The sequence below is a fragment of the Rhodnius prolixus genome, unplaced genomic scaffold (genome assembly GCF_049639745.1).
Source record: "Rhodnius prolixus isolate KJV_2025 unplaced genomic scaffold, Rpr scaffold_4, whole genome shotgun sequence".
Classification (NCBI taxonomy): Eukaryota; Metazoa; Arthropoda; class Insecta; order Hemiptera; family Reduviidae; genus Rhodnius; species Rhodnius prolixus.
The window spans coordinates 35,797,610-35,823,434 of NW_027411614.1; the positions used below are offsets into that span (position 1 = coordinate 35,797,610).

At 32.0% G+C, this 25,825-nt stretch overlaps 1 protein-coding gene across 5 annotated transcripts in view; it reads left to right on the top strand.

Annotated features, from left to right (window-relative positions):
* SPR (G protein-coupled sex peptide receptor) overlaps positions 1–25,825 on the top strand; it is a 270,016-nt gene that overhangs the window by 59,254 nt on the left and 184,937 nt on the right. For 2 of the 5 annotated variants that reach the window (XM_074132500.1, XM_074132494.1), the window contains exon 3: positions 3,388–3,426. The exons of the other annotated variants lie outside the window; for them this stretch is intronic. The gene's annotated coding sequence lies outside the window, so the exon portion shown is untranslated. The remainder of the gene's footprint in view (positions 1–3,387; positions 3,427–25,825) is intronic. 5 annotated transcript variants of the gene reach the window in all.

Consider the following 25,825-nt stretch of genomic DNA (forward strand, 5'->3'; position numbering starts at 1 on the left):
TTTCATTTTAGTAATATGAATTTCTTCCTAATTTATGAACTATTTGCAAAAACTTAGTGAACTTTATGATAAAAATGTTGCCTTGCTATAGTTTGATCTTTCCTTTGATCTTTACACCACCTAGCTCTACCTACACATCTAGTAATTTAACTACAACCCCCCCACAGACGAGCTGATGGGATAGGAAAGTCAAAGTCAAGACCAGTCTATTTTTTTTTAATAGAGTTTTTTTCAAATTGATAATGCAAAAACTTTAACTGTCTACAACGTACGTCGAAACCATTACAGTCTACCAGTTTTTAACAGTCTAACAGTAAAACTACAAACCGTTTGCAGAAATATCTTTAACAGTTTCACGATCAAGACTGTTATGATAAAACAGGATAGTTACATTCTTGAAAATTATACAGAAGATTGTTTCTTTACTCCAACATTCGCAATTACTACATCATACTCATACTCTAAATATATACGTATATTAGCTCGGTAGGCTACTGTAAATCTCAGTATTTTTTCGTAAATTTTATAAGAAACCCTCACATTAAATAATAGAAGCAGAAAATTCGAGATTCAGCATTTTTTAATAAATAATGAAACTCAACCTTGTTGTTAGAAGATAAGTAAAACAATGTTATTCTCTTGCAAAAAGGTAATTTTACCTAGCAGTCTAATTATATCTCAAATTTGGATATGAATTCATAATTTGAACCAAAATTTCTGCGTTAAAAAACAGTTTCAATTTATCAATTAGAATTGTGTAGAATTACTATTAAAATACCAAAGAATTCGATTGCCTCGCTAGGTTCACTCATGTAATTTATTAAATTCTAACTGAGAATATTTACAAAAGAGTTCTAAGAATTCACATTTAATCTTAATGGTGTCAATAAAAAACGAATTTGCATGCTATTAACCCACCGCTGAGAAACCCTGCAGAGTTGCTTTCAGAATTCCTAGTACAATAAATTTGTAACAGATCTATTTGCAACTTTGAACCTATTACATACAGTTGACTGCTGCTTTACCATTTTTTAGGAAGATAGCAATTCACCATCTTTACCATGGTAATAAGGTGGACTCGTTACATTCCTAAATGAATTGTTTAAATTATTACTTTTAATTTCTAAGCTAATGCAACGAATGAATTTGTTTAAAAGTTAAATTCTGATTGAAATGAGTTGAATATATCTTCTTTCTAGATATGTTACTTCTCTTCATCTGAACAAGGCAGTCGCTAGACTAGTGGTGCTCCATCCTTAGTCTAGTTTTCTATAAAGTTATTGTTCTTTAAATTAGGATACAAAAATAATGTATAGAGTCAAAACATCAAAAACAAATAAAGAAAGTGAACCAATTAATTATGTTGGTAAAAAGTAGTTGATTTAAGCTGTTACTAGATTAAAGAAACATCCGTTTTTGTAACTCTTCTTAAATGATTGATTGAAAGCAGCAGTCTTTATGCTTACGTATATTTCTTTAGTTTAAATGTTTTTTCCAAAAAATAAGGCTCCAATAATAAAGGCTCTAATTAATAAAGTAAATATTCTCTTTTTTAATCTTTAAAAGTTATATATGTATTTTATTTATCCGTTGACCTTTTTTCTGTTTATATTAGCATTATAACATTTTGTGAAAATGTTAACTAAAATAGGTTTCCAAATTTCTTGATCTCGAACGTCTTAAGCGTCTGAATTCATTTCTATATATACTTATATACATTAATTTGATGCTGAAATCGTCATGGCATTATATCTCCAGAACAGTCCTAGATGATTGTCCAGGACTTACTTTAAGACATTGAGATCATTAGATTGTGACAAATTAAAATCACTATTATAAAATAACTCAATTAGTTGGAGCAATTACTGGTTCCTCAACGCTGAACATTTATCACAGGAAAATCGTAGAATAACTCAGCACTTTCTAATCATCCAGAACAAGTTTCATTAATTTGACCACAATGGCGAACTAATAAGGTTGACAATGTTTTAAAGAGAAGTATTAGGATGTTTCTGTGTAGATTTAGTATGGTGCTCAAAGGAACTCTCAAAGTTTGTCCTTCATCCTTTACTATAAATTCGAACAGTATGTTGTGTACAGGTTTGGTTAGGATGGACGAGCGCTACAGAACACGCACGACGTGGTCACTAAAGTTGGCACTTGGCAAACAGTATTGTATTTACCAAGAGATAGACTAGGCCATTTTATACTTTACAAGTCTAGATTTTTAAACACTTTTTTGTCAAACAAACATTCTTTTATTACTGAATTTATTGTTACTTTAATCATAATCTAATAGTTAAATTAGAGTAATTATATTATCTAATCTTTTTCAACAATTCAATTAGTTAAAACCAAACGATTTATTTGAAGAAGAATCCAATATACATACCTAATTAATTATTAAAATTAAACAATTGAAACTTAAATAAATGAATGACAATATTGTACGGTTAGGAGCGCTGACTGATAAAGCTAAGATGTTTTGTGTTCCTGTTCGATTCCCAGTACGGTTTTAAAAAGAATAAGATTGTAAATTATGAAAGCTATCCGCCTCTGTCCTGCTCTGGTTGACGAAAAGTCCACAGGCGGCAGCTGCGCTAACAAAGCGTTAATAATTTAAATGTTGTTGCTCACTAAATTAAGAAAAAAAAAAATACAATGTAGGTATATATAATAATTAACTTTATTAAAAAAAAAAAATTAGACATTTAGGTAAATAATTGAATGATAACATAATGTTTGTGATTATTCAATCACATTACCAGAACAGCTATCTAGCTATAATTCATCTGCATCTCTAATGCATCAATTAGAATAATTAGGCTATAAATCACTCGACCAATCAATCGGTTTTAATTTATTAGTATTATCTAATTTTTCTGCTTAATCTTCTACTTCACATTTCACCCATTATCTAGTATTCGCCAAGTTAAATTCACTCCCTCATAGACGATCCTGGCTTTAAGAATTACAATTTAAATCAAACGGCTTTAGTTTTCTGGTATTCCGTTCAAATAGAGCAAAGTTTTCAGCAGAATTTATGAAAAATTAAGTAAGATTTTCAATTAGGAACTTGAAGAAAGTATAACCCCCTTTCCGGAAGTGTTCTTAATTAAATTTTCGAAGTTAACATAAATTTTGTGGGAACTTACATTTATTTTTAAAAGGAAATAAGTTTCCTTTCACAGTTCTTCATTTATTTTAAATGAAACTCTTGAGTTGAATGTCTATAAATATAATTTAAATTGTGATCTGTATACTGAAAGTTTCTCTCAGTTTATACTTTCTTAATTAATTATTATTCTTAAGTTTTCATTCGACTTCTGTGTTCTTTAATATCAATAAGCAAATTACTTGGTCTTTGTTTTTTTTTTTTTTTTTCAGATATCGGCAGCGCTTGTATCCTCAAAGAAGTTAAATCAGGTACATTTAGCAAGTGATTTTTGTAAATTAGAAGGAAAATCTAAATTAATTTGGTGATATTTTTTACTTAACAGAGTTAACTTTAGTAGTATTGCATCATTACATTATTATTTGTCAGTCTCAGTTTTCCATATCTCTCTGTATCTAAAGGAAATATAGTTTGATTCTAATAATATCTGTTACAATACCACCAACCATCCCTGTCCTGCGCGTTCCAATCAGATATTCTTGGTCCACCAGATCTATTCGACCTTTCTTGATGACGACGTTCCAACAGGCTTATATTATATGAATTTCTTTGCGGTAGCAGTGTCCTGTATCCTAATTAAATGGCTCATCTTAATCTTTATATTTTGATTTGATCCACTCTTTTACTGGTATTTCTTTAAATAACTCGTTGAGTTCCCCTAAAATGTTGGGTTCTTCAAGAGTCTTCTTCCCTTGATCGGTCCTAAAATCCATTTCCTTTCAAATACACTTCTTTTCTACAATACTACAAGATTAATACTCCTCGATTGCGAAAATGGCAGATTTCGCTTATGCCTTAACTAACCGGGAAAAAAACTAATAATAAATTTTATTCTTAAATAAAAATTAACTCTTTTCAAGAATATATTTTGTACTCTTTCTAATTAGATTACAATACTTAAGTATTGTAGATATTGCACATTATTACAGAGTGGCGTATACTTATTAGTAAAGAATCCACATTACATCATTGTCATTCCTGTCGCTTCATGTAGAAACTGGTTAGAATATGTAATTTAGTAAGCAATTTAATAGCACAAACAGGAGTTAACGATTGCAACAAGTATGTGCCCACATTAAGCAAGATTTCTGAGATAGATAGAGGTATAAAGCTTATATTCTCTGCATCGGTTTGGTTAAACAAGAAGAGTAGGCCATTAATATCTAGGATGTAGGAGGTAAATTCGATATGCACTGGGTTACTCAAAACAGGATACTTGGGTTAGTTACCCTTCGCACATTTTCTGCGTGTTGTATAACTAGCTTTTCTTTACTAAGTGAATGTATGAATATATATGAGATTTACATGCTTTGCGCATGTGTCTGTTTGTAAGTTTCGCATAGTAAGGGAGTTTACCAACAACATTAGAACATTATCTCAAGATATATGATGTATGAATATGTATCTGGTGTGAGTTCCAAGTTTGGAGTAAAGAAGTCTTCTCCAACCTTCATTATCTTTTCTCTCACACGCGCGCTGGTTGAGATACTTTGAATATGGTGCTAATGATATGTTCGTAGAAAGAGAGAAAAGCTGAATGCATTACCACAACTCAGTAGGGCAAACTTGGTGACAAGAAGTACAAGAATCGTGCAGCATCCTTTTCTTCCAAATATAAGTTCAGCCAAGTGTTAATCCAAAATATTTGTTACTTCCCCATTATCATACTTAATTTATTTTCTATCTCTTTAAAGTTTAAACACTCTAACATAAAGTTTTCTGGAAATATACTTCAAATAAAAGGTTACAGGATCAGGTTATATTCGTCAAACAATTATCGTTTTAAGTTCTGTAATCAAATTCTAATCCTTGGAATCCTATTCGCTAAAGTCTCATTGACGCTCAGAAATTTCCTTCAATGATGGAGTTATAACAAGATATTATTCAAATTTTATTATCAACAATAATTTTTTTTTTTTTAATCTTTTATTGTAATTTACCACTGCAACTTCTTTCCAAAATCCTCGAAAAGCTACTTCTTTAAAGACTTTATCCTTTAATGTAAGAACAAAATATAATTCTGGATCATCAATTCGGATTTCGGAGACATCACTCAACTTCTCACCAGGTGCTTCGCGTTGTAGACACTATTGCTACCTCCCTCGAGCGAAAGCAGTATTGCCTGAGTGTTTTCCTTGACGTCGCTCAGGCGTTCGACAGGGTATGGCACGAGGGACTACTGTTTAAGCTGAGGGAGATTCTTCCTCATACTTACTACCTCATCCTCAAATCTTACCTAAAAGAACGATATTTCAGAGTCAACTGTGGAGCAGCAGACTCTTGATATCCGTCTAGCTAGAGCTGGTGTTCCTCAGGGCAGTGTCCTAGGTCCTCTTCTTTACTCCTTGTATACAGCAGACATACCTCAACATCCAAATACCATTCTTTCTACCTTTGCTGACGAAACTGCAATCTTATCTCCTCATTCCGATCCTCTTATCGCTACACGAACTCTACAAACACACATCAACCACTTACAGGACTGGCTTTTCAAATGAAGAATCAAAACCAACGTTACGAAGTCAATGTTTATAGTATTTACTCTCAGACGGAAACAATAATTTAATAAAATTATTCATAAGAAGGAAATGAAGCCGTATTCCAATAAGATGTTTGTTGCTTACTTTTTGATCTGTTATTTTTCTTCTGTTATTAACTTTAAGTAGTTAGGACAGTGTGTAATCAAGGAGCCAAAGAGACCCTGTGTTTGGGTAGAAATCAGATTACTCTGATTATAGGCCTATTCAGGGGGCATGGTAGGGTTCAGAAAGCATCTGTACAAGGTGGGGCTTATCATCTCTGAACCGTTGTGTAGATTGTGTCAGGAACTGGAGGAGACTGCCTCTCACTGGCTGGTTGCGCCATGAATCCTTTGGAACCTTGAGGCAAAAGGAGATAGTAGCGCAAGAAGAACTAGTAGGGAAAGTCCTCAACCTCCTTAGTAGGGGAGGTTTCATCTACTAGATCCAAAAAGGGGACTGGCACAATAAGCCTGGCAGTAGCATGAAGTTTATGACTAAGGCTTCATGAAGTTTATTTTTTTTTTTGTTATTATCACTTATTTGAAAATGTTGTCTCCTGAAAAAAAAGTGCGAGGCAATATAGTCTTTTCTAAAATGGTTCTGGGTAAATATCGAGAAATTTTTCCTGTATAATGTCAGACATTACTGCAAATGAAATCCGTTATAGATTTATAGATAATGCATCCATAAATTCTACCTGTTTATACTATAAACAAGTAATGTTTGTAAGTGACATATCTCATTATCTAAATATTTGTGTATTTCATCTGTTTAGTTCTAATTTGAAATGCATAAATGGCCCAGAGATGATTGTATAAAATAAATACCTTTCTATAAATATTATTATTTAACGAAATGTTAATTTTGAATAATAATAATAACAGTAATATGTTATTCTTTCTCTGATAGGAAGAAGGATCATTATATATTCTAAAGCTATTCTTTTGTCTCTGTGTTTTAATTAGTAGAATGATAATTGGTTTCGTCTGTTTAGCTTAAACCAGACAATTACCTGTGATAACTCAGCTTGCTTGGTAAATGTCTTTCTAGATTCCTATTTAGATATATACTATTGAATTACACTTTAAACCTAACAGTTCTCATTTAAATCGGAATATTCTGAACAGAACTGTGATAATTTAATTATTCTAAGTAAGAACGGTCCACTAATACAAAATTACCTTAAATTAGTAATGACCATATAGGATTATTATTATTATTATTTTTTAAATTTTTTATATATCTGCGACTGCAACGGTTGTTGCAACAAGCAAATGTGATGTCATGTAATGTCTTGAATGGAGATTGGAGAAGGCACCCAGTGGTGACACTCCATTAACATGAACAGATGAACTATACTGCTCTTCTGAGGAGAGTAGATCGCGGGGCCGTCTTCTTTTCAATCTTCTTGGAGGATTACCTGGTAATGTGGAAGAAAATAGGTGTGTTCAATTAAATGATTAGGATGAGCTGCTGTAAAGGAATGAAATTTTAAGAAACGAGTTTTAGTAAGGTCGTTAATGAAAGGGATTTTAAGGTCATGGTGAGGTTAGAAATATAGAATGGAGCGTTAAGAAGTTTTCGTAGTATTTGCGATTGTAATGTCTGAATGCGTAAAGAATTGGAACGTCTAGTCGATCCCCATACTTTAATGGATTATTAAATTTAATGATTATAATACATAATAATATCAACCCTAAGTCACGAAAATTACTGACTTTTTAATTGTGTAAGACTGCCAGGTTTTGAACCATGTTTGTCTGACATTGCTCATTATACTTTTAATGAGATTATTTTGGTCTCTTCATAAGTTTTCTTTCATGAAAGACCATTCTTTCAGAATCAGAAAGCTCATCTAAGAAGAACCGTTTAATGAAAGCCATATAGTGTAATAGCTAGCGATTATCTAACAAATAGTTCCAGAATGGATGAAAGGCCTGAATTTTACAAATTATCAATTTTTTTTTTGTCGCGCTAATAAAATCATTAAAAGAAATTCACTGCACCTTTATTATTTACATTTTACAGTTCATAAAAATAAGAAGGATGAGAGATAATTAAAAAAATGAATATATAATTAAATGAAAGCTTTTTAAGGTAATTTAGTTTATTCCAAAAACGTATAAAACATTAGTTATTATAAAGGTGACCTTTAATAAAATATGAACTTAATGTAAAATCTGCACCTGATGATGTTTGCATATTTTGTTTGATATCAGGTTGTGTTTTTGAGAGTCATACTTTAATCTCATTTTCAAGAGAACTTTGATCTTTCTCTCTTCTTTGTTTTAATATTTAAGAGCAAAGAAAATTCTATTTCACACAAATACAATGTGGAAATTTGATAAATGCGGGCAGCTGGAAAATTTAAAGTTGTACACAGTACAAACTAGGTTAAAAGCTGACATCTGCAGATATTTTAACTATTGTTAGACGATTGGTTTTGTAGCTTCTTTTTTACAGTAAAAAATTCATTTTATAAATTGTTTGTTAAACAGTTATTTATTGATTTCATGTTCAATATTAATTATGAAAGTAAGTAAGCATTTAGGTTGTCATTTATATAAAAGAATTGCGACATTTCGCGGCATCCTCATGGTATACTTGCAGCACTCTAAGATGCAGCGATAGCCAGTTTGACAATAGCAGCTATTGTAATCACGTGAAATTATCTCTGTCTATTTTTACACGTTTTACGCCTTTTTTGTTTTCTATTTTGGATGAAGAGGTACAGAACTTAATTTCACAAAGGGATTTGGGTCTGCTCGGATAGATAAACTGCGATGAAGACGCTAAATATGTGTGAATATGTTGGTGAGAATTTCTACCAGACTAGACGAAGTACGAGTATCTAAGTATGTAAGTATCTATGTTATGTATGTATGTATCGTATGTAAGTATCTATCAAAGAAATCCTTCTTAATGCTAGATCATTTGGATACTTCGGTAAATTAGCAGGTAATTTGTATCTCCCTTTTATTTGTATCGAACGGTGGTTGATGTGTCTCTCGTCATAATCTGGTCGTGCTTCCAGAAATGGAGATGGCTTTCCAGTATTCAGTTCGGTATCTCAAAAAATTTGTGGTTAGTTCCTTTGAGGGAGAATTTGAGAGAGAACATTGAGCGAGTCTTTTAACCATTTGTTTGATCTCGCGAAACTGTGGTTTCTGTATTTGAAATTTTAAGTAGTTTCTTTTCCAAATAATGCTTTTATTTAACCGATCCAATTCCTAATAATGTCTACAGCCAGTCACAAACGTGATCAGTGGCTCCTATACAACCTAATCCCTAGGGAAAAGACAAACTACTTAATAGCCCGATACACATATATAATCCAAAGCTTTGTATTCATGTCCTGACTTGCTTTATTAGATTTTTCTGTATTCCTAGACGCCTTTAGACTCACAATGGGGGCGATGAACTGATTAGATGTATTAACTGCGTCTAGAAAACTCGTTTCCGTTTTCTTTCACCAGCTTCCAATGGTTTAGATTTCTCCAATTACTACTTGTCAGCTATTACGAGCTCTCATTTCTCGAGGAAGAATTACGTTGCAAGAAATCAAGATGTTACTTTTGGTTTAAGCGACACACTGTAGATGTAGATAATGTTTTGGAAAACCAGCAAAATTGTCAAAACTTGGGAACATTAAACATACTATTTTCTAAAGGTAATATTATGAGCTGTTATTTTTGAAAGTGGGATAAGTCCATTTTTCCATGTATCGAGATATTCAAGGTTTTGCATTTGAATTAATTTAAAAATATTCGTAAACCCTAATCTATTCAAGTGAAGTTATTAACACTATACACCTTTTAAATTTTATTATGAAATAATAATTATTACAATTCTTAAAAAAATAAACGATTTTTTTTAGCTACAAATGGACTTATACCACTTTCAAAAATAACAAATTACAAGAAATAAAAACAGGAGTGAATATAAGTCCATATTTTTATAGACATTAGCTTTACTGAAATGGGTTTTTATGTAAAAAGTAATAATTAAAATGAAGACATTTAAATACACGAATAACCAAGTTTATTTTTTTTTAATTTCAGTTATATTAAAAATATAAAAATGAACATTACTTCGTTAAGATCTTTAAAGCAAAAAAAGATATTTTAAACTTATTTTTCTTTTACAGTTAGCATCGAGCAGTGTACACTGAAGTAGCAATAATAAAAAATAATTGCAATAAGAAAGTTGTTTTAATTATAATTATTAGAAATGGACTTAGTCCACTTTCAAAAACAATATTCTTGAGATAACATTTTATAGTCAAAATTCTTTTGTTGACTTTATAAAAAAAAAATCGTACTCCATTGACTGTATGATTATAAATATGGAAAGAATGTGTCTATATCTTACTGAAATTACCATTAACTCATTTTTTTGAAAATTGGACAAAAATAACAGCTCATTTATTAGGTAACGAATTAAGAGAGTAATATTTATTTAGAGTGTCAAAATAAGCTGCTTTGGTAGAATGTTTTGTACTTGAAGTTAAATATTTTTTGGCTTCTTCTAAATATAAAATTTTCATCTCTTACATAATTTATAGATACAGTTTTTGTCCAAATTTTCCTTATTAATCCCTACTTTTTACTCATTGATTACACAACCATGACTTCCCCTCAACCTTTTCAGATTTTTAACGGTTAAAATTCCATTCCATTTTGAATATAAAATTAAAATTTAATCTGTTAAACGAATAAATAAATGTAATAATTATAATTTATATTTTTAAACTGACTAAATTTTATGAACTTTTTACAATAAAAAGCAAAGCATAGGAATAAAATATGTACCAAATTTATGTTATGTGAAATATCAGAAATTAATTGATTTAAATTGCGTTACCCAGTAAGTACTGATTTTTAGCAGCTGGGTGGCTATAAATTTTCAGTTGAAAGCAATATTAAGCGAATAAATGTTTTAATATCGCAAGAACAACATGGCCATAAATCTGATGTTCTATAGATTTAATACATAGATTTTATTCTTTTACGATTATAAAAGGAAGTGGAATAAATTTTATAAGAAACAAGTTAAACTTTAGGAAAACTTGTTTTCCGCAAGATCAGCAGAAAACTTTTTTTGTATTTTATTTCATGCCAATTTTGAAACATTTTATGATTGGAATAAATGTTGTTTAAGACCTATCCAATTATTCAATTATAGAACTATTCTCTTAAAAAAACATTGTGTTCGTTCAAAATAAGATAAATAGATAAAAAAGAAAAGAAAAATTGAAATCAAATGAAATAGCAATCTGAGATTTTCACTTTTGTTGTTATTTTGGGTTGTCAGATTAAATTAAGATACATGTGGTAGAATTTATGTATTTATTTTAGCGAGTGTTTATGTATTATTTATCGCCATTTCTATCAAAGATCTTTGTGGGTGGTGTTACCCACAAAGTTGTCAATTAATCTTGTTTTCTTCACAGTCGGTTAACCAACTGGTTTTGTTAAATTACACTGTGAAACACAAATTTAAATGAGAAAATAAATTCTATTATCCGCCCTTTATTTGAAGGTTATAGATCTTTATTATAATTATTTATTTATTTATTGGTTATTTTCTTTTGGGTCCAAAACCCAGTTCGTGGATGTGCCGTCTTTTAAAAAGAGCAAATGGCCTATTACATTACGAATTAGAGCAATCAAAGCATTAAGGAATGCTTCAGGTTTGAATGCTGCTCAAGGGGAAGAAAACGAGATGTAGCTCTTATAAAATAGTGCAATGAAATTAACTAATTTGAAATTGCCAAAGAGAGAGAAAAAAGGGAGGCTTAGGTTTCCATACGAAATAAAACTAGAAGAGCGACAAGAAAGCAAAGGAGACTGAACACTGATTGTTAGAGAAAGAATAATCTAACAACCCCATAAAAAAGTTATGCTCTAAATTCAAGTGTACAAGAGTTCAGCCATTTCTAGAGTTTAGGAAATCTTCTGTTATGTGGTATGAGTAAATACCCTGGTTCACTTTTAGCTGAATAAAATTTAACAAAATTATAGTTCGGAAAAAAAGAAGTTGTGTCTCTGAAAGGTTAAAAAGTGGCCAGAAATCATGTAGTTGAAGAACAAAATTACTCTGTCACAATTTAGAAATTGTTTAAACATTATTTGTGAAAAAATAAATCACATTGTACACCAAAATTTTATTTCTTAAAAGTATATTGTATTTTTCCAGTTAAATTTCATTTAAACAACTGTCAGCAAATTGCATCCTTCCATTCATTCCACTAGTTTATGTAGATATGTAAACATTGAGCGTGGCAAACACGTCAAGCTGATAGAAGAAATGTCATTCCAGAATTCAGTAAATACGATATACTTGGTAGCAGGTGTTCCATACGGATAAGATTTATCCTGTAAATTGATTCTTTCAAGTAACATCCTTCACGGTGTATCTTATCTACTTTAGTGAAAAAAATTTTTATCAACAAAATTTGACTCGCTCGCAATACTTTTCTTTCTGTGGAATAGAAAGTAAAGATGGACTTTGCTGGTCAATAAAGTTCTGTTTTCTCATAAATAGAAATGAAACAAGTCCCTTCATAAACTAACAATTATCTTATAGATTAGAAATGGGACGGGACCTATGCCCAACGGCCTTCGCAGCCACAAGAGACTTATTGTGCCTTCTATTTCTAGTAGAATCCTAGAGATCCTGGTCTATAATGTATTAGCGCCAGAACTGATGTGCCTTCTGTCCAAATATGTGGTCTTTAGAAAATGGTTTTGGAGTCAAATATTTAATTGAAAAGATATTTAAAACCAACGCATCACCTTTTTGAAACAAATTAACGGTAAAGCCTGACATGTGATAATCAGTTAGTTTTGAAGCTTCTTGATGGATCTAATGATGGTAACGAAACTAATTGTGGTAAGGCGCCACGGTAGCCGAGCGGTTAGTGGCGAGACCTTCGTATATAACTAATATTTACTGTGGTTCTAGGTACGATTCCCGGTCTTAGGCCTTGGATTTTATTTGTTGGTTTTTTTTTTAATTTATTTGTAATTTACAATCTGTATACATTGTATACAATCAGTAAATATGGAGAGAGGGATGAACTGGTGCTGGAGGAGAGCAGGAGGAGAGAAAATACCCAATCTACAGGAGAGAGGAGAATGTGAGGAGGAGAGAGGAGAATGTGAGGAGGAGAGAGGAGAGATATGAGAATAATGATTCCTAAATTATCTGAAGACCCATCTTCAGCCTACAAGGAAGTCGCGGGGCTACTGGCGATTCAGTCGGTACAGAGGATTAGAGCTAGTCGAGAGAGTAGTATGGAATTTTTAGTATTTTGTCTTGGCGAGTTGGTCTATGAAGGGAATGTTGAGGTCGTTGTGAAGAGTAAGGTTAGTCACCGTAGAAAGGAGCGTCAACTATCTGTCGGAGGAGTTTTTCCTGAAATGTTTGTACTGTCCGTATGTTTGTATTTAATGGTTAACCCGAGAAATTTAATAGTAAAGTATGTTTGCTAGTCTCCTCCGTTCATGACACCTATTTTGGTAGTTGGACCTAAAGCCAGCCTGAAAACTAATTATGGAACCATTCCCTGAAAATAGTTGTAGGTATTGATGAACTTTCAAACTATTCACTTCCTTCTACTATTCAACTTCAAAAATTAAACATGATTGATGTCCAATACCTTAGTGACAGTAAGCAACAGTAAACAGAAACAAAAAGTTGGGAGACTTTAGCCTTGATATTGTTTGTGGTGGGCTTCAGTTCGATTTCTTTTAGTGGGTAATTGGTACAACACAGCAGGGTTGTTCCACCAATTAGGGTGGTGGCAATGTGGTGCTAGACAGTTTCAGCATTGCTGCTTTTCTGGCCAAAGTCTTTTACTATTTTTCTTGATTAGCTCTACTACATAACAATTGGCTTCAGTCTAATTTATTTGATATCTTTTAGCTTTAGAATCTCTATATATTCTATCCAAATATTTGATTAATGATTTTTGCCTTGCCTCCTTTATTGATTAGAATTATCAATTTGTAATTGTTTCATTGGATTTTATTTTGATTCAGATAAACCATGAAGAAAAAAAAAAAATTAAAAAAGATGGTTTTTCTTCCACAAACGAATTAATGTAGAAAAAAAGTAAAGTAATGCCTACTTTTTCAGGCGGGGCTTTACGTCCAACTACCGAATTAGGTGTCGTGGACGGAGGCGACTAGCAAACATACTTTACTGTAAATTTCTTTCATTAACCATTAGATAAAATCCAAGGCCTAAGACCAGGAATCGAACGCAGTACAACAATACATATTAGCTTTACAGGTCTCGCCTCTAACCGCTCAGCGCCTACGAATTGATGTAAATAACATTCAGTTTTTGCTCAGTGACGGGCATTGGTTAAACTGTGAACTGGCGAGGCCACTTAGCGGTCGTGATTAAGACTCCTTTTTAGCACCAGAATCCATAATATTATTAATCTTGAGCAGCTCTTTCCAATGCTCAGCTAACTTGAAGCAAAAGAATAAATTAAAATTATAATCGCAAGAGAAAAGTTTCGCCTGCTAGTAGCCAACCTCACAATAGCCTACTAATTTTAACTCCTAATGGCCGGTTTAAGATCCATTATACTGTTAATTAAAACCTTCTTCAAAGACAGCGAAAATGAGAATGTGGGTTTATTAAGAATTGTGATTTGGATATGTCCCTGGCTTCAAGCCTTTATGATATTGATCAGGCAAATATGGTTTATGAAAAAAGTCCTTAGAAGAAATTTATCCTGCAGGATTAAATCCCTAATATTCTTTACCTTCTTCCCTTAAGTAAATGTACACCGTGTCCTTAAACAATAAATAAATAATAAATAGTAATAAAATTCTCAAAAATTTAACATTAATTAAGGAAAACTTAAAAGAAAAATTAAAACAATTATTTAATTTTGTTCCAAACAGTTTTTCAGTTCAATTCTTGCAAAAGAAAGATTTTGACTTTATATTTTTATTGCTTATCTACGGATCTATACTCTGTGCAATTTCTTTTTGATTACAATTTACTTTTACAAGAATAATTTGCCTACATATTTAAGTATATTTGTTATTGAAATATTGTATTTTGAAAATTTGGTTGTTAAAATATTTTTAACAATTAACAATGCAAAATTATTATTTAAATATTTTTTTATTACTATAATGTAGCAACAAAGATTTCACGAAATATTGTTTAAAAAATGTTAGTTTTTTTATTGTTATTGGCGGCAACAATATTTATGTTTTTTTCTATAAATTGTATTGCGAATCTGCTTATTTGCGACAAATAAGACAAATTTTAATGGGGTAACTTATTAAAATCGAAGGAAACAGAGCTTGAAATAGAACGGCGTAATTGTGGTGAGAACAGTTATTTTTGGTAGAACAAAATAATAATTAATAATTAATTAATTTTTTAATTGAATAGAAAATGAAGTTCATAAATGTTCTAAGAAACACATTGTCACACAAAATTGTTTCTTTCTTATGTTCAAACACTTTTTGCTATTTTAGTTTGAAAATGCCGAAAATCATTATTAAAACTGCATTTATATTATACCTATATTAATGTACGATATATTATTTTTTATATAATACAGATTTTTTAGTTTTTGTTGATTTTAAAAACTTTTGCCATGTTTTATTTCTATGACCAAACTTCTCTTGAAAATGATCTTGCTGCAAATGTAAGTGGTTTGACCCGTGTAATTATTTATTTATGCCCATCCTAGAGTTTGACTTGCCAATAAAACCTTAATGCAGATGATCTAAAATGAATTCCTCACATTTCTACATTGATCTCAATCAATAAAATTAATGGTTAGGTAATTAAAAACAAAAACCAATTTCATTTGGAGTAATGCAAAGAGATACTGCTTTTGATTCAGTTTTATACTACGTTGGGGGTGAACAGTGTTTAGACTTTTAGTCGAATTTAACCCCTTAGACGGCCTGGTCGGAGTAAAGTTTTCTATTACAACAGGGGACTTATTAATCGTAATAAACCAGAAACTTTCTATTTATACCATTCAATTTAAGCCTTATAATTCCCTTTCATTTATTCTGATAATGTCATTCTTAAGATAATTGAAATAAAGCAAAAAAGTTTTTAATTAAATCAAAGTCAAATAAGTTTTAGGAAAAATTTAATAAGTGGGTAATTACAGAGGTAAAACTAAGTATTCAGAAGTTCTTACAAATGGCGTAATCATTTGATGACCAAAGACGGTGATAAAAACACTTAAACTTTAGATCTGATTCTACGCTATACTTTTTTTTTTTTTTTTAGCACGAACTCTTTGTTTGCGCTTCGCAGACAAAGACAAAAATTTCTTAAAGTCACAAAGCATGGAACAGTCGCTTCAGTTTAAAAATGTTTACGAAGGTAATTCTCCTAGAAAAGGACAGCTTTTTGAGTTTTTAATTGGCGATAAAGAACCTGTAATTTGAAGTAAGAGGACCTCTAAAAAACTCTGAAAGGGCAACATACAATCTAGAAGAATATCAAGAGCAATCTGTTGCAGATATCAAGAAGAAATCTGAAGTGATATCACTTCCAAAATTATATTTTGACAGTTATTATTTGACAGTTTCATCTCAATCTTTAATTTAATTTCATAGAAATCTTGTAAACTTCTAGAGTGCTAATGAACTATTTAGAGCATAAAAATCAATCAGCGAGTAAGTAGCAATGTCTCTCTTGATCAACTGCAAACATGATGGTCATTTCTTTAGTGGATGCAATAATTTGAGTCCAAAAGAAACAGAATTTGCTGAAAGTGTCTTATTAGGCTAACAAATCGCTTCTAAAGCTAGCTTATGTTGTTAAAATATAATATTTGAAGGGATTGTCGCTTTTACAGTTAAAACCAAAAAATATTTAGGAAAGATTTAATAGTAGAAGGACAATATTTAGTTGAGGGTCCAATTGGATCAGTCCAGATAAGTGTTAGTCACTACTTATTTGGGTGAATTCTATTTTGTAGACTGTTCCGATTTTTTGTATGCTATGAAATAATGTAGCCCACATCCGTCTCGAAACAGTTTGTTGTATAAATTTTCTTTAAGTGTTTCGGATTTCGCATGATCCAAGAATTATGAATTTCCCAATAGTATGATAAGGCTGAATTGGTTAATAATAATGGCTCAAAAGTTATACTTGATAATTCACAGTCCTTTGTAAACAGGATAGTCCTGGAAGATGTGGAGTAACTTACAAGAAAACACACGCATATGAAATGAAAGTTAAGGCTGATTGCCACCACAGGACAGAGATAGGCGAAGGAGTTCATAAAGGGGCTATTCGCCAAGGCTAACTGCAGAATTAATCCGTCAAGGCCGTGGGGCTAGAAGGATAAATTGTAGGCCTATATTAACCGGCCACTGCAGGCTCAGAAAACACATGCATCGCCTGGCAGATGATAGCTTCTGTAGGTTCTGTCAGGAAGAGGAGGAAACAGCACTGCATGTGTTATGTCAGTGTGAGGGACTTGTAAGGATGTTACTTCTCGGGGAGGAAAAACCAAGGTCTGTGAGCTTTACCCAAGAGTTCGCTCTCCAGCAATAAGAGTCTGATCAAAATGATAGGTCTGGAGGGTGAGCTTTAGAGTGAGGGGAACCACAATTGACCCAATAGGGTAGCAGTGGTATAGGCCTTGAGGCCACCCTAGTTTAATCTAATCTAATTTAAGGCTGAATTGGGTTATTTGGTACCTAATATCCACTAATTATTAACAAAGAGATCTCTAAAATAAATCCTGTATTGGTTCCGTAAAATTAGTTGTTGATTTCCACTTTATAGAAAATGTCGCGTGTTATTAAAGTCTTACATGATGGTATAATGTCAACAAACATAAACAATCCCTTCCTATTTATCATAAAAATTTAAACTAAAACTTCGAAATTTCTTAAATATATTGTTTGAGTAGGCTTGTGATATGGTATGAAGTAATCGAATCGTTCATATTCAGTGAAGCGCTTGCGCACACTTAGGAGTTGGACCCTGAACTAGACGTTGGTCATTTGTCAACCACACCCTTTACAATGACCCAAACTAATTTTCGCATTGCTTTGGCGGCCCTAGGACCTCACACTTGGCCACAACAGTTTTTTAGTCTTGATGTTTTTATTCTCGCTATTAAAAAAAAACAAAAAAAATGGAAACATTTTACCAGCAATTTTTGTTTTCTTTCAAGAATTATATTCATAATTTTTTTATCGGAAAATAAAAATATTTATGCACAATATTAGCAAAAATAATTAGGGTTTATTTAAACTTAATTACTGTAAAAACATGTTTCCAAATTTGTCCCTTTTTGTTTAATTTTTTCAATACACATCAAATTGAACAAATAAACCTTGATAAAAAAAATTAATAATAGTTAAAAACACAATGAATAATTGAAGAATAAAAAGTTTCTTAGAGCAATAACGTGCCAGAGACATTTAAATTCAGTTTACAGTATTTAAAGTTAAAAATTTTGTTTTATATTTTCTACTACGATGTATATATACTCGTACATTTCAGTGTTTATCATTTACATATAATTGTTTATGAAAGTTTTATGGTAGATTAACATGTTAGTGTCAAGTATTTACTTTTAGTGCTTTGCTTAATAACAGAATGTAATAATTCATGTTGAATAAAATTAAAATTTACATAAAGTTGTGTTACATTTAATTAAATAAAGTTAACTTTCATTAAGTTTTAAACACGATCAAACTTATAATTGAATACATGACATATAAGGCTAATTGTCCTGTTATATGTTGAACATAAGTTTTAGTGGTAACCTTGATCTTGTTTCAGATTGATAAGTGGGCGAAGAAAAGAATTTTTTAATACGATTTCCAATTTCAATCAAGCTAAGTAGGTAGTTGATCCCAGCCTCTGTTATCAGTTAATTTCTATTGAAGATTAAATTATTTCCTCTCAGATTTGCCTCTATATCTGATATGTCAAGCACACAGATGAATAGAAATTACGCTTGTTTGTTTGGCCACTTCTACGAACAATGAAAGTTTCATGAGATGTTAACACAGTCGTAACTTTAAACAAGCCCCATCCACATGAGTTATGTACGATGTAATTATTAAATGGATCTTGTTACATCTTTGTAATATATCTTTCAGATAAACAAAAATAAGTAGCAAATTTTAATTCAAAAATTTTTATAAAGATACAGGTGTCCTAATTTTCTTATTTAATCAGGAAAAACGCCTTTTTACAATTTTTTTTTTACAATCGAGTAGTCTGGCTAGAAGTTTGAATCGTTTGTTTAGAATTCCTCGACTACTCGAGACTACTCGACAAACACTCAAAACTCTCACTGCAGAACAAACGACGACTCTATACAGCTCTTCTCACACCAATATGTACTTACGGACTCGAACTTTACGGAACAGCTAAAAAATCAAACATCAATAGACTGCAAACACTCCAGCCGCATAGTAGACGCTCCATTCTATGTTAGCAACCACACAATACATACAGATCTCTAAATTCCACTCATCTCCGAACTTGCTAAAATCCGATATAAAAATATTTATCAAAAACTCTCACTTCATCCCAACCCTTTATCTGCAAACTTATCTACAACTACGCTACCCTCCAATCCTCGAAGACGGCTGAGGCGCCGTTGGCCCCGTGACCAACTGGGTGACTAATGGCGGCCATCATTGGATGAACGTCATTTATGTCTGACACGTTAATTATTTATACATTTATCGCATTTACTTATTGCACCCTGCAGGTATAGGCGTGAATTTCATTAAAAGGATGAAAAAAAAACTCTTCTTTGGAAGTTTTATTGTCACCAACTCCGTAATCTCAGTTAAATATTGTTCTTTCTTTGAGAGAAATTTGAGCGACTGTGAAGAACCACTGTGTAAAGAACAGCATATTGATGTTAAATAAAAGATAAGTCAGCTGCAGTCAAAAAGTTATCCCTTCAAAGAGTAGTAACACTTTACAGCTTTGTAGGTTTTATAGGAAAACCTGAACGATTTCCGACCTCCGTCAAAGAAATCTTTCTGCAATTAAAGGGACCGCTAAATTTTGATTATGCTCTTTTCATGCTGATTGATCAGAGGGACTTTATTCAAGGAATTAAAAGCGTTTGAGATTTGAAACGAATGGTGATATTTCATAGGATTAAGGTTTATAAGTTCAAAATAAAACAGTTTCGAATTGACAGTTTCTTTTTAAGACCTTTACTCTTTGAACAAAAGATTTTTAATTTTGTTTGGACAATGTTAGCCTTTATCTATTTTTCTTTTTTAAAAAGGCTAACGCTTTAACTCTAACGAGTTGGTTCTGTTGTGGGTGTGATGTTTGTGAAATTACATAATATCAATAAATTATATTGATAAAGAGAAGCAAAATAAAGAATTACAAGCTAATGCTGGTTGATTCTTTCCAGAAAATTAAGCATTTATACTTACGAGGGTCGTTTGAAAAGTCCGTGCAAAGTCAGAGAGATAGCACTACTGGCGCGTATCGAGGTTATGTTTAGTTAGTAGCATCTCTTGGAAGAACACACACCAAGTTTCAGCCAGATCTGTCTATTTCTTTGTGTTTGGCATTCGTTTGAATCGAGGAAGTCGAGTGATTTTCAAAAAATGGACGAAAAAGAATTTCGTGTGTTGATTAAACACTATGAAAGGCAAAACGCCTGAGGAGACTAAAGAGAAGCTTGATAAACATTATGGTGACTCTGCACCTTCGATTAGAACAGTTTATAAGTGGTTTCAAAATTTTCGGAGTGGCCATATGGGCACAAGTGACGCTGAACGTTCTGGACGCCCTGTTGAGGTTACTACTCCAGAAATCATTGATAAAATCCATGATATGGTGATGGATGACAGAAGAGTGAAGGTGCGTGAGATTGCTAGTGCTGTGGGCATCTCGAATATTTTGCATCAACATTTGGACATGACAAAGCTATCCGCAAGATGGGTGCCGCGATTGCTCACGCTTGACCAAAAACAAAATCGTGTGAAGTGTTGCAAGGACGGTTTGCAGCTGTTCCAGAAGAATCCGCAGGACTTTAAGCGTCGTTTCGTCACTGTGGATGAAACATGGATACATCACTACACTCCTGAGACCAAAGAACAATCTAAAGAATGGGTTACCAAGGAGGAATCTGCGCCAAAAAAGGCGAAGACCGTTCCTTCGGCCGGAAAGATTATGGCGACTGTCTTTTGGGATTCGCAAGGAATAATCCTCATCGACTATCTGGAAAAGGGTAAAACTATTACAGGTGCATATTATTCATCGTTATTGGACCGTTTGAAAACCGAGCTGCAAGAAAAACGCCCACGATTGGCCCACAAAAAAGTCCTTTTCCATCACGACAACGCACCAGCTCACACCTCAGCAGTTGTGTTCGCAAAATTAATGGAAATAGGGTTCCAACTCGTTTCACATCCCCCCTATTCTCCAGACTTGGCTCCCTCGGACTACTATTTGTTCCCCAATATGAAGAAATGGCTGGCGGGAAAAAGTTTTTATTCAATCGAGGAGGTGATTGCAGAAACGAATGGCTATTTTTCAGACTTGGACAAATCCTATTATTCGGAAGGGATTAACAAACTAGAGCAGCGTTGGACGAAGTGTATAAGCCTAAAAGGAGACTATGTTGAAAAATAAAAAAGGTTTACCCCCAAAAATTAAGTGGTTTTTATTTTTTGCACGGACTTTTCAAACGACCCTCGTATAAAGGAATACTTAAAATTGAGAAACAATCATTTAAACTAACAGCCGATTGTATAAATAATATTTCGAAGGGTTATTTGTAGTGAAGGGTCACTTTTTAGCATAACAATTTATAGTATTTATTATAGTTTTTTATTTGTTTATTTATTTATTTATTTTTCCTCTAATCTGTCCGGATATTTACAATATTTAGTTTTATTTAAAGTGCTCTTGTTTAGTATTTATAACAAGTTGCACTAATAGAGATACTTTAGTTAATTTAAATTTTTTATAATAAATATTATTTTTTCTATACTTTTCACTTTAATATCAATAATGTTATTGGCCTTTTTATGTAAGTTTTTTTGTATTTTCCATATAATTTCTGCTCGAGCTTTACTCTTTGTAATAAGTATGTATCTACTTTAGACAAATAAATAACTGACAATAATCAAGTCACTATGAAAAAGTCTGCAGTAACATTTCACCATTGGTAATTCCAGACTGTAACCGTCATTTCGTCATAAGTATTTGGATTTGAATTTAATTGAGGGTTGTTTGATAGAAATGAGCAAAGGTCAAATGTCACTTTGAAACTTACTCATAAGAGCAAAAAAAAGGTTTTCTTTCTTCTAGAAAGCAATAAAGTATGTTTACGGTTTTGGTTTCTACGCTTACGAAGAGATAGAACACAGTTTGCTGATAAATTGAAAGAAAATAAGGTAAAGAGCTAGCTGTTTGTCTTATAGACTAATGAAAAGAATGGCTGGCCACTAGAGATAGAGCAGCAAGAATGAAGATAGAAATAATAGAAAAATGACCATTGGAAATAAAAGGTCCTAAGAAAAACTGTTTAGAGAACTGCCACTTCAAATAAGAGTTCTCTCTCACCATTTTGTTACATTCAAGATACAGTTACACACATTTGATACAAGCGTTTTATTACCTACAAAAAAAATCTTTTCAGTTGTAACTAGACATTAAAATTTGAGAAACAGTTTTAAAATTGGAATATAAAATGAAATTAACAATTAATAACTTTTTAATTTTAGACCTACTTTATTAATTTTGTTTTTTTATATTCTTGTTGAATTTATTCAGCATCACAGTGTGGTAAAAGATCTGTTTTTTAAGTAGTTCGATTAGAATTTAATGAGTAAAATATGTAGGTTTAATAATGCTGGATTACTTAGTCAAATTTCATTTTCATTTTCAGTGTTTAGCAACTCTGACTGAACTAATACCATTTTGATCATCTTTATAACAGTCAATGTAGGTATTTAAGTAAGTATAAGCTGCCTCGCCAGCTAAAATAATATATTATCTTTCAATTCAGGACTAATTTTCAGTAAGGCTGGAAACATAGTGGAGCGGCGAGCAAAGCGGCGATGATAGCGAAGAGCAAAGCGGCGAAATCAAACTCAAGTAAACATATGGGATCGCGCATAGTGGCGAGCAAAGCGAAGATAGAGCAACGCTATCTCTAGAGAGTAGAGCGAAGCGTTATGACATGTTTGATTTCTTCGCTCTCATCGCTCTCAATTTGTAAAGATTATTTTTCAAAGGTTATGGATATTGATACATTTATTGGTTTAGTTTGTTTAAAGAAACCTCTGTGGGACCATAATATTTGCGAAGCTACAACAGTTTTTAACAATTAATAATTAATCGTTAAAATTAATTAACAATTAGTAGTTAATGGAGAATTCAGGTAATTTTTGCTACCTTTAATTTTGTTCTCAATCCCTTAATGCTAACTTTCATCTAAATACTAGGCAAAATTAAATTACATTTTCACGTCCTACTACTTCTGATCAGAACGAATTCTCCAATCCTTCCTCTGTAGCGTCGTACTACTCCAGTTTTTCAGATGAACAACATTAATTTACGACAAATCATGGTGTAGTGATTTAATAAAATTATTGTTTATTTTTAATTGACTAATTTCTTTTTAACTGTATATATTTCTATTTTTTATTTATTTTTTTCTAACCTTAAAGTAACTGCTAAGTAACTTAATGGGGTTACACAGATTTGTATTTAGTTAATTTTTCTATATTGTGCCTAACTTTTGTTGTGAGTTGTATTATTCAAAAACAATAAAATTTGATTTTGATTAATGGGGTTACACTGGGCTAGTATGTAATCAAATGTTGATGAGACATTCGAAAATACGAATGAAACTTGCCAGGATGTTCCTGAAGTTGTTGGTACAAGTGATGAAATTCACCAAGTTCATTTCTAGACTTATTTATGTCATGTACACTGCAGCTCCTACTACTAAGCTGCTGCAAATACCAAAGTTTCAACGAAGAATTTTCATATAAAAATAGTTCCTCCATCTTGTTTTGTCAAAAGGAGAACGCGACTAAACTCGTCACTATGTGCATGCGACTCTTTGCTCGCTGCTCGTCGCTCTCTTTGATTTGAAGCAGCTATCCCGCCTTGCTCGCCGCTCCACTATGTTTCCAGCCTAAGCGAACAGCTTAAACGCTTGAATTCAACGGTAACAAGAAAAGTTATCGACTTATATCGTAAGTTTATTTACATTCTGAAGAAACAAAACCTATTAGAAATTCGTAAACATCATCTAAGAATGGGGTAAAATTGTTAGGTGAGCATTATTACTGTTTGCTCGGTTCAAAAACTGTGCAAATCAAACTTCTCATTTAAACTAGTACAGTTGTAAAAGGGTTGATCGTCAAAAGCTGCAAGAAAAAAAGCATTACGTTAAAAAACACACAACTTTAACAATTTTTTTTTTCTTTTTCTATAAAAAATAAAAGACCCAAATTTTCTTTAACATATAGGGAAAATCATCCTTTATAATTGTAATTTTATTGCAACAACTTGAGGAGAAAATTCCCAAAAATGAGAAAAAACGATATTTTCAAAAATTGTTTTTCTTCTTGTTGTTACCTTTTGTAAGCAACGTTGCGGCTAAACGCGTTAACCGATTTTCATGAATGATGTGTCATTCAATTTGAAATTTTATGTAAATAGATTCGCATTATAGAGGCGTAGACGTATCTTTAGGAGGGGAGTTTGCCCCCACTTAAGATAGTTTCCTCTTAAACAATTATTAAATAATAACTAATAAAAATCGTTCAATAACAGACTTAAGCAAATAATCGTACAATATGAAGTACGAAAGAAATGTTAAGAACTTGCCGATTTTTGTACTTTTTGTCGTTTAAGTACGTCCCATCTCTTACATCCTGGAGCTCCATCTTAATTTCAAATATTTCTTAAAGATTAGTGTTTTGCCCTGCACATCGAATGGCCAGACTTTTTGTTTTGTAAGTTATTAAATATTCATTTCTTTCTGATTCAAAATTTGGTAGAATGGCATTTATGTGTTGGTGCTGTAATTGATTATTCTATTGTAATAGTTACTTTTCTTTTAATTGTAATATTTATTACTTTGTTTTTAATGTGTAAGCTTATGTAATATCCAAGCTTACAGTTTGATTTGTATATCCTGAAAGGTTTAACTATGTTGTGAAGGTTGATTTTTCGTTTCTCAATTTTATCTCGTGATTGTTTGATTGTAAAAATGTATAATGTTATTAATCGTGAATAAATTAATAACGAAATAATGAGTTCAGCCATTATCTATACCGCTAAGTGGGAAGAGTTCTATACATAATTAACTTCTGGCCTAAAAGGGCCAGTTCGAATTTGTGAAACATCCTTTTTTCTGACAAGTGCACTTTCACTTTTGATTATTTCACTTCTTTCAAGATCAATTTTGACTTTTTCTTCTGTACCTTCTTTTGTGATCATAATAAAGATAGTTATTAATGGTAATGAGGATAAATTCATTTAAAGAAAAGTTTTTTATTTTTGTGAATACATTTTTTGTCCACGCAAAATGTTTAAATATGGATATGAGTTATTATGTTTTGTGAGTATTTCCTTCCATTAATGTCCTGAATTCTGTGAATGAATTGTGTTTGTTTCTCTTCTGTGGAGTTAGATTTAGGTATTTCTCTAGCCTTGACTATTCACCACGTGCATACGGATGGTGGGCATGAAAAAGCATGAGGAAATAGGCAAACAGAGCGAACATGGGGGATATTAGAAGGATGAACTTGGAATATAGCCAAGATAGTAAAATTGTTAGAGCTCTGCTGTTCTTGTTTGTCTAACGGAGGGAATGTTTATCGTATGCGTTCTTTTTGTACCCGAGGAGAAACTATACTCGCAAACACACCAAATACAAGCGAGAGGCCATCTCGAGAGACACTAATACGAGGAGTCCAAGTGGCCACCTATTACAATATTTATACGTCGGGTTATTTGACCAGGAAAATAATTTCAATTAAACAGACGTTCCTAGTTTTTAGCTACATCAAATTAAACATGAATACCATATTTTATATTCAGTTTACCCCATTTTGTTTGTTTTTTTCCTGGTCTAACTTTTACCATT